This window comes from Eschscholzia californica, unplaced genomic scaffold (assembly GCF_041429995.1).
Source record: "Eschscholzia californica isolate CP2 unplaced genomic scaffold, dmEscCali1.0.p SCAF_1, whole genome shotgun sequence".
Taxonomy (NCBI): Eukaryota; Viridiplantae; Streptophyta; class Magnoliopsida; order Ranunculales; family Papaveraceae; genus Eschscholzia; species Eschscholzia californica.
Window position 1 is genome coordinate 77,226,208 of NW_028238198.1, and position 8,477 is coordinate 77,234,684.

The following is an 8,477-nucleotide window of genomic DNA, read 5'->3' on the forward strand; positions in this document are numbered from 1 at the left end:
TAACAACTTCCATCTCCCAAGATTATCTCCAACCATGACCATCTCACTTATCGAGCTCAACTCAGTTTAATGTACCAGGTTACACCTGGTATATAGATAACCACTGAAAAAGCGTTAAATGTTAACGCTAGTATAAAAATCAATACCTTTAAAGAAAATGAAAGTAGGCATCTCGAATGCAAGACTCAAATTGATGATAGTCTTTTGTATTAAGAATCTCAATAGTGACATATAAGAAAAAGAATATGAATTCCCTTAGGACTTTTTTTTTTTTTAAGTTTTGCATTGTAGATGCTCTTATCTTTAGAGTGATTGAATAGGGGATTACCTGAGTAGTAGTACTGTAAGTCAGGGTACAGTACTCTCCTCTGCTATATAACTTCACCACTCCCAATACTTTCTATAAATAGAGATGTTAAGTACAGCCTTTTTATCACCAAAACTGTTCAGATTCTCTCTCTCTCTCCCTCTCTCCCTCCCCCCTCCCTCCCTCTCTCTCCCCCCCTCTCTCTCTCTCTCTCTCTCTCTCTCTCTCTCTCTCTCTCTCTCTCTCTCTCTCTCTCTCTCTATATCTATCTATCTATTTATCTATCTACTTTGATCTGATTAAATTAGGGTGGAGGTAAGGTAGTGCAGATGTGGAGTTGCTGACAGAAGATAGAGAGCACAGATGATGAAATGCAAACACAACTAGGAGGAGGAGCCATCAGCAGCTGCATCTCACTCTTTTGTGCTCTCTATGCTTCTGTCTTCATCCATCACCTGCCTCTCTCTCTCTCTCTCTCTCTCTCTCACACACACACACACACACAAACACACACACATATGCATATCTGCATAGAGGTTTAACATGTACTTTTAGTCTATAGAAAAGAATCAGACTAGACATGCATAGTTGGAGATGGGAAACGTTTTTTTCCGTTAGAGTTTGACTCAAAATCTCACTCAGACTCCCAGAAATTAATAGTAGTATCACCCTGAATACATTCTTTCCTTGATAATCTTTCAAACAAGAAGGAATCAATTTATGAATAATACCGTAAGTGATCGTTGGGCTTTTAAAATATATACTATTTTGTTTGATTATCTTGTTATATGTTTCCTCTTTCCAGGTATTTGCTTTCTATTTGTAGGTAAATCCATGATCTCCTTAGATGTGAGAAGCATTTTCCATAAAGAACTGCTACCAACGCTTATCGGATAAATTGTGGCTCACCGACGAGAACATATTGAGACCGAAGAAAGAAGACAAAATTATTCGTAACTTCGATCCCAATACCTCCTAGGCATAAATGTTAGTCTTGATCTCTTGGGAGACAATAGTGTCTAATATGTAATGCTTCTCCCTTAAGCACTTGGCTATACCCTTTTGCTACAAAAAAAATTGGTGATCCTTCAGAAGACAGATTACTATAATTTGGAGTTTTAATCATGCCATATAGCTATTGGCAATACCTGTATCAATTCTTAGACATGGAACTAGTTGAGTTGTTTCTTTATTTTACTTTTGTTCAATAAAAAGTTTCCTCAAAATCTGAGTTAATTCTTTGGGTTAAGCCTGAGTTATATCTTAAAGTAAGTGTCAAATATTAAGAGCTTTCAGTATGTTTAAATTTAATGCTTGATTGTTTTCTACTCCTTGGCTGGTAAAGTCCATGGTGTACTCCCATAATAAGACAAGAGGCAATTTGGTCTTTTCGCATCTTTGTCAGATATGAAAAAATTAAAATACCCCTTGTCATATTAACCAACCCAACTATGGAGTATGTGTGGAAGTACACCATGAGGTCCCCCAATCATTTTTTAACATAATAATAAATTATTGTCAATGATGGATGGTCAAAATGTTCAAAGTGAAATTGAGTTTCCTAGTAGCTTGCTCAAATAATTGTTAACCCACACATTGGACAAATCAATCATATATTTTCAAAATATGGATCTTAATAACATGATAAGTCAAAAAAGAATACTAATTCTGAAATGAACCAAACAAATAAGTTTTGCATACACTATCTTTTGGGGTTCACCAAATAAATCATTTTTGTGTGAGATCGTATTATTATTGCATGAAACAAAACGTAAATAACCCTATACGTTTTACTATTGAACTTCATGCAATTGTGTTGCTTACGAAACAAACCTATTTCTATATATTCACTAAACAATCAACACATTAGTATTACATTTGTGTTTTTCTACGAGACAAAAATAAATATTAAAAAATTGAACTTTTTATCTATTTTATATTGAGTTTACTCCTCTCGATAATTGGTAATTGAGTTTACCCCCTTCAACTTACTATATTTGTTAAGAACACTACGGCGACGTTTGATGTGTGAAAAAAGAGTATGACTACCAAGAATAATGATAATGTGATTTTAGTATTTGTAAAACCTTACTTTAGTGTTAGGTTTAGTCAAGAATATGATTCGTAAAGGGAAATGCTAAATGTACAAAGAATCTTTGACAAAATTCTTGACAAAATGTCATTTGAACGGTGCCGATCAAAGTGAACCTTTGAAAAACTTTGATCAATTTTTGTCTTTTAGTGAAAAAGAGTCATTAAGTCACAAATTTTGTCAAGGATCTTGTACATGTAGCACTCCCGTTTAATTTATGATTCCAATTCCTTTATGCTAAACACAGTCTCACTATTCTTTCTACAAATAGTAAAACCAAGGGAGTAAACTCAATTATCAATCATTGAGGGAGTTAACTCAATAACGTGTTGAGGGGGTTGGGTAAAAAAACCCTATATATAAAGACTTAACATTAGCTACAACATCAAAATGTTGAAGTTTGAGCTAGAATATTAATACTTTTCTTTTATTTTTTCATTACTCCCGAAAATAAGGAAAATCCAAACAACCAATTAAAACAAGAGAGACTAAAAAGGAGTTCAAAAAGGCACAAGAAATACGAAAGTAAGGGACCGGAAATCTTGGGATCAAAACAAAAAAAAGGTTGTTGCTAAAGGACTGTAAATCCTTGCTCCTAGGATCCAAGGAGGGGTTTTAGGAAGGACTAAAAATCCTCCACCAGCCATTTATTCACCACCATAGGCGGGATTCGACGTTCGGTTCGACTGAGCGAGCTGTCTTTGAACTTGGGCTGAGAAGAAAAAGAAAGCTTAATAGAGATTCTCCTCTTCGGATGGAGTAAGTGGCTCCTACTACAATATTACATATTGCCTTCGGTTAAGATATGAATGAGACTACCTTTTCGGGATAAAGAGAAAAAGCAAAATTTTATTGACGGTTCCTCTTCGCTTTATTAAATGCTCTTTTTGTGAAAAGTAAGCGGTCAAAATGCTACTCTTTTTTCGGAGCTCTCCTTTATGTTAGGGGGGCACTCAAATGGAACTTCGATCGGATGCGGGTATCCAATCCCGCCGCTGAGATGTCCAGCGGATTCCTGGGCCTTGACGAATGGCCGGCCACCTTTTACGTGTCCCGCCTATTATATTACTATAAGTCTTTTCCCCCTATCTTTATCTTACTTAAAACTTATTCAATACTGGGGACTCAACCACAAATCTGTTGAATGAAGGTAGCTTGCTTACTCTCCGATCCAGAATAGCCCGATCTTTATTTCAACCGATCCGCCGGGTCAAGCGAGGCTACGATAGGAAAGATGGAAAAAATGCTTTCTTTTCCGCCTGCACGAATGGTGTAACGACTGCCCCGCTGTCTCCGACAAGGACCCGATGAAATTGAATTCTCCGTGAAGATGCGGAGTACCAACGGCTAGACGGTAAGACCCCGGGGAAAGCATGGGAGAAAGAAAGATGCACAAATAAGGGCGACCTGAGATGCCGCCCAACTTTCTCCTTGCGGAGTCGCGTTCGAGGCTTTAGATTTGCTTTAGCTGCCGCTTTCTTTCATAACAGAGCCGGGAATAACGGCTGGCATAGAAGTCTCTCGCACGCAAGGAGATGCTGCTGCTGGATGTCGCGGTTCTGGGGCGCCATGATCCTTCTCTCTGGAACAATCGAGGGCCAGAGCGTCGAGCACGCAGCAAGAATTTTGAGTGCACTTGCATGCAAGGCGGGCACCGCCAGCGCCAGGTAGAGCTATCGCGTGCGGGCGAAGGAGATGCATTTCTGGTACTGGTGGTACTGGACACGCTCTAGGGGAATAATCTCTTTATTCTTTCTGCCTTTCTTTCCAGGCTAGCACGGCTCGCTTCGCTCTGAAAGCGGAGGTCGCTGCTGTTAAGCTTGGCTTTATGGTTCCGTTCTGTCAGCGCTTGCTGGTTTTTCCATCATCCAATCCACAACAAATCGAATGAAACCTGGCGAAAAAGAAGGGCGCAACAGCCTAACCCCAATCCCAGGGTGGGAACTCTTAGGAGCTGGTCACTGAGGTTGGTAAACCCAGGGTGCCTACCGTACTTGTTCCTCTATCCATCCACGGACAGAGGGCTGAATTCTTTCTTTCGGGGGGAGGGGGCACCTGACATTCCTGCAAATAAAGCAAAAACGGCTCCCATAGAAAGTACATAATGGAAATGTGCAACCGCATAATAAGTATCATGTAGAGCAATGTCTAGCCCAGAATTAGCCGGTACTATTCTAGTGAGTCCTCCTATGGTGAACAAAAAGATGGACCCTACAGCAAATAACATGGAGGCTTAAATCTTCAGTTTTGAACATATGTTTCGTCCTTCCAAAAGATGGTTGAGACTCAGTATGGGACAATTGTTCAAGTCCGAAAAAAAGAATCTTTTCTTAAGAAGAAGGAAGAAGAATGGAGTTTTTAGTGGAGTTTCAGTTGACTTAGCTTAGTAAATTAATTAGTAAAGTGGATTTCTCCCTTGACTCTATCCAATTTTTGAATTCCATAATGGAATTGAATCCGGGATCCAAGTAGATTAGGTTAAGGCAAACATGAGTTCAACCCTTTTCTCATCGGGCCAGGATCGATAGCCGTTCGACCTGAGGGAAAGCTCCAACAAGCAACTTCAATCTTGGCTTAAACAACCAAGAAAGGGGATGCGCGTGCCCCTTACGCCATATATATATATATAAAATTATATATATATATATGCTATCTAGTGAGAACCCGAGTACGAATGTGAAATACGTATTGTAGGCGATCAGTCTTTGTAGCTGGGAGGAACCAGAGATTGCACTCGAAGTGACAGTGAAACTGCATACTTTCACTTGATTTGAAACTGGACTTACGGAAAAAGTGCAAGTTGATTTAATGTGAGCCTACGCTAGGATGCCTCAATAGGGTCCTATCCAAAGTGAAGTGCGCCGATGCGGATTGAAAGGAAGTTGGGGATGGGCATAGATCCTTCCGCCTATCCTGAGCTCAGTTGATTGTTGAAGCAGTAGCTCTGGATCGAGAGCTGGATGCTTACCTTATTATTAGAGAAAGGGGAAAACCTATAGTCTAGTCAAAGTACCAGTGACGGTGACTTGGTTGCGTAACGTAATATGGATTCAGTCAGCGAAGGCACCATATGGAGCCCCCGTTTTATTCCAGAAGAAGCGGGAGCCTTGTGCATTGATTATCGGGCGCTCAACAAGGTAACCTAACCATCAAAAACAAGTATCCACTTTGATTGCAGACTTCTTCGACCGAACGCGAGATACTTCTCGAAGTTGGGGGGGCTCTGGTCCTAGCCTTGCTCCCGTCTTTCCTGTCCATCCAAAAGTGAAAAAACCTCGAGTATTTGCAATTCCAAACCCCGGGGTTGGGCTGGGAAGAATGTGCAAGACGATTTCTTCAACATACGGATTTTACGATCATCTCATCCCCGAAAAGGGAAAAATAGAAGGGGTTGAATGAAGTTGGGTAGGCTTCATAACCACCACCGTCATCTCTGTCCTGAGTCTACTTCCCCTTCAAGTGCCTATAGCCTATATCTGAATCATTTATTCCCGTAGCAGAGCAGTACGCTTGTCACTCTTCTTTCCGTGCTTTCTCACTCTTGTTAGTAGTGATGTTATAAAGGTCGGGCTGGGCCGGGCCAGTTGACGGGTCGGGCCTAGCCAGCCCGGGTTGAAAGTTGTCGGGTCGGGCCCCAACCGGGTTGGTAATACGGGCCCAGCCCGGGACTGTTAACTGGCCCGGGTTTGACCGGTCCGGACCAGGCCGGCCCGCGGGCTTCAAAAAACGGGCCAGGTCAATTTTTTTTTTAGGAACACAACTTTTTTTTATTTGAAAACACTTTTTCTTTTCATAAAGCCTATAAGTTGTGTATTACTTTTTTTTCCTTAGTTTTTTTTATCTAGATTAGTTTGTCTTTTAGTGGTTTCAAATTAATTGGTGTCACTTTTAGTGGTCACTCTTTTATTTTTTAGTGTAATTCTTTTAGTTTCTTTATTCTTTTGCAAGACAACTAAATTAATTGAAACATAAATGAAAGACATTCAAATGGTAGAAATAAAGTTATTTTTTATTTAATTAAAATAAAATGAAATAAAAAAATTACAAGACAAAAGGTAGATAATTGGATCACTATAGATTAAGCACATCCCAACTAGGTTGGCACCCAAGACTTAACCTATCAATCATTTCCAATTATCTTTACATTAGAAAAATAAAATTAAAACACAACATGATAAATAAGTAACTAATCTTCAATAATTACTTCATCTTCCACTTGTAGATCTTCAAACCAAATTGATTTTCAAATCCAACAAAGTCCATAATTACATTTTCATAACATTAGATATGTTGCATTCCAACGAGTGGGTTCATCCGCCATAAATTTTTTGGGTTTTAGACCCCTAGCTTTACACATTTCCGAGTAATTTTGCCATCTACTATTTGAACTATCAATTAAAGTAAGTGATGTAGACTGTTGCGGAAGCGTAAAAGTAATGAAATCCACCATTGTTAATAAACTAAACTAACGAAATAAAACTGATAAAATAACGATAAACAATAAACTTGATTAATAATAAACTTGGTTGATAATATACTCTGATCTGAATAACAAGGACAGACCTGACTTCCTTTTATAGAAACTTAGAAACTTCTAGATAGACTCAAATTAGGATTCCTAAATATCAAAGATACTCAAATATAAAAACTTTTAAACCTAGACTTAGTAGGAAATACTAAAATATGGAAACTCCTAAACTCTAACCCTAATGGACTCGGTCATAAGGCCCTCTAACTAGTTCGGCCGTGAGGCCCATCTTGATGGTCTCCATCATACTCCCCGACCGAGAACGAACTTGCCCTCAAGTGAGACTCAACAATGCAATCCTTAATTCCCACTTCGAGCGAACGGTGCATTGGGGTCGAAGGACACCCACTTGGACGAAATCACTAGCTTCAATCTCATAGAGGAAAGAATCTTGCAAAAATAAATGTAGGAAAGAAACTTCCAACAAATTGCAACATCTCCCGTCATCTTTTAATTTGATGAAGAAGACCACAAACACCACATAATATTTTATGGAAAAATCAACCTTGAATTTCTTCACTTGAACGATCTTCCCATGTTTATCTTCGTGTTGCTTATAAACCAAACTCGAATATGGCTTAATCAAATCTAAACTAGAATGAACTGACCTTTTCAAGCTAAAAGAGGATAATTCACTTTGTTCTTCTTGTTCCTCCGTCATTAAGGAAATTTTATTTTATTTTGTCAAGAACTTCTTCAATACCATCGAACACGGTGACTGAAGTAACATTCGAGAACTGTCTACGGATTCAATCTTTGTCTCCACATATAAAAAATATACATCTAAAGGAAGAAAAACATACCTAAAGATGCTTTTCAATGTAGTCCAATCGTCGACGAATTTTTTTCCTTGATCAATGAGTCTCCATTGCATCTCGTTGAATTTTTCATAGACTCTTTTAGACAAGTGTTGTTTAACGACAAAAACCTTATCTTCGTCATGGATTTCTTGGTTTATAAACCAATCTTCCATCTGTTGAATCCAAAAATCTATATGATATTGATAATCAAACATAGGAATTTTGGAATCGACATTAATTTTGTTTTGATCTTTTCGATCAACATAGAGTTGTTGTGCATCTCTTAAAGGATCCCAACCTAAACGCGGAAGATTATTCCAACATTCAAGATGAGAAGTATTTAAAAAAAAATTATCTGTTCCCAGATTCTTAAAGCTCTGAATACCAGCTGATGTAGACTGTTGCGGAAGCGTAAAAGTAATGGAATCCACCATTGTTAATAAACTAAACTAACAAAATAAAACTGATAAAATAACGATAAACAATAAACTTGATTAATAATAAACTTGGTTGATAATATTCTCTGATCTGAATAACAAAGACAAACCTGACTTCCTTTTATAGGAACTTAGAAACTTCTAGATAGACTCAAATTAGGATTCCTAAATATCAAAGATACTCAAATATAGAAACTTTTAAACCTAGACTTAGTAGGAAATACTAAAACATGGAAACTCCTAAACTCTAACCCTAATGGACTCGGCCATGAGGCCCTCTAACTAGTTCGGCCGTGAGGCTCATCTTGATGGT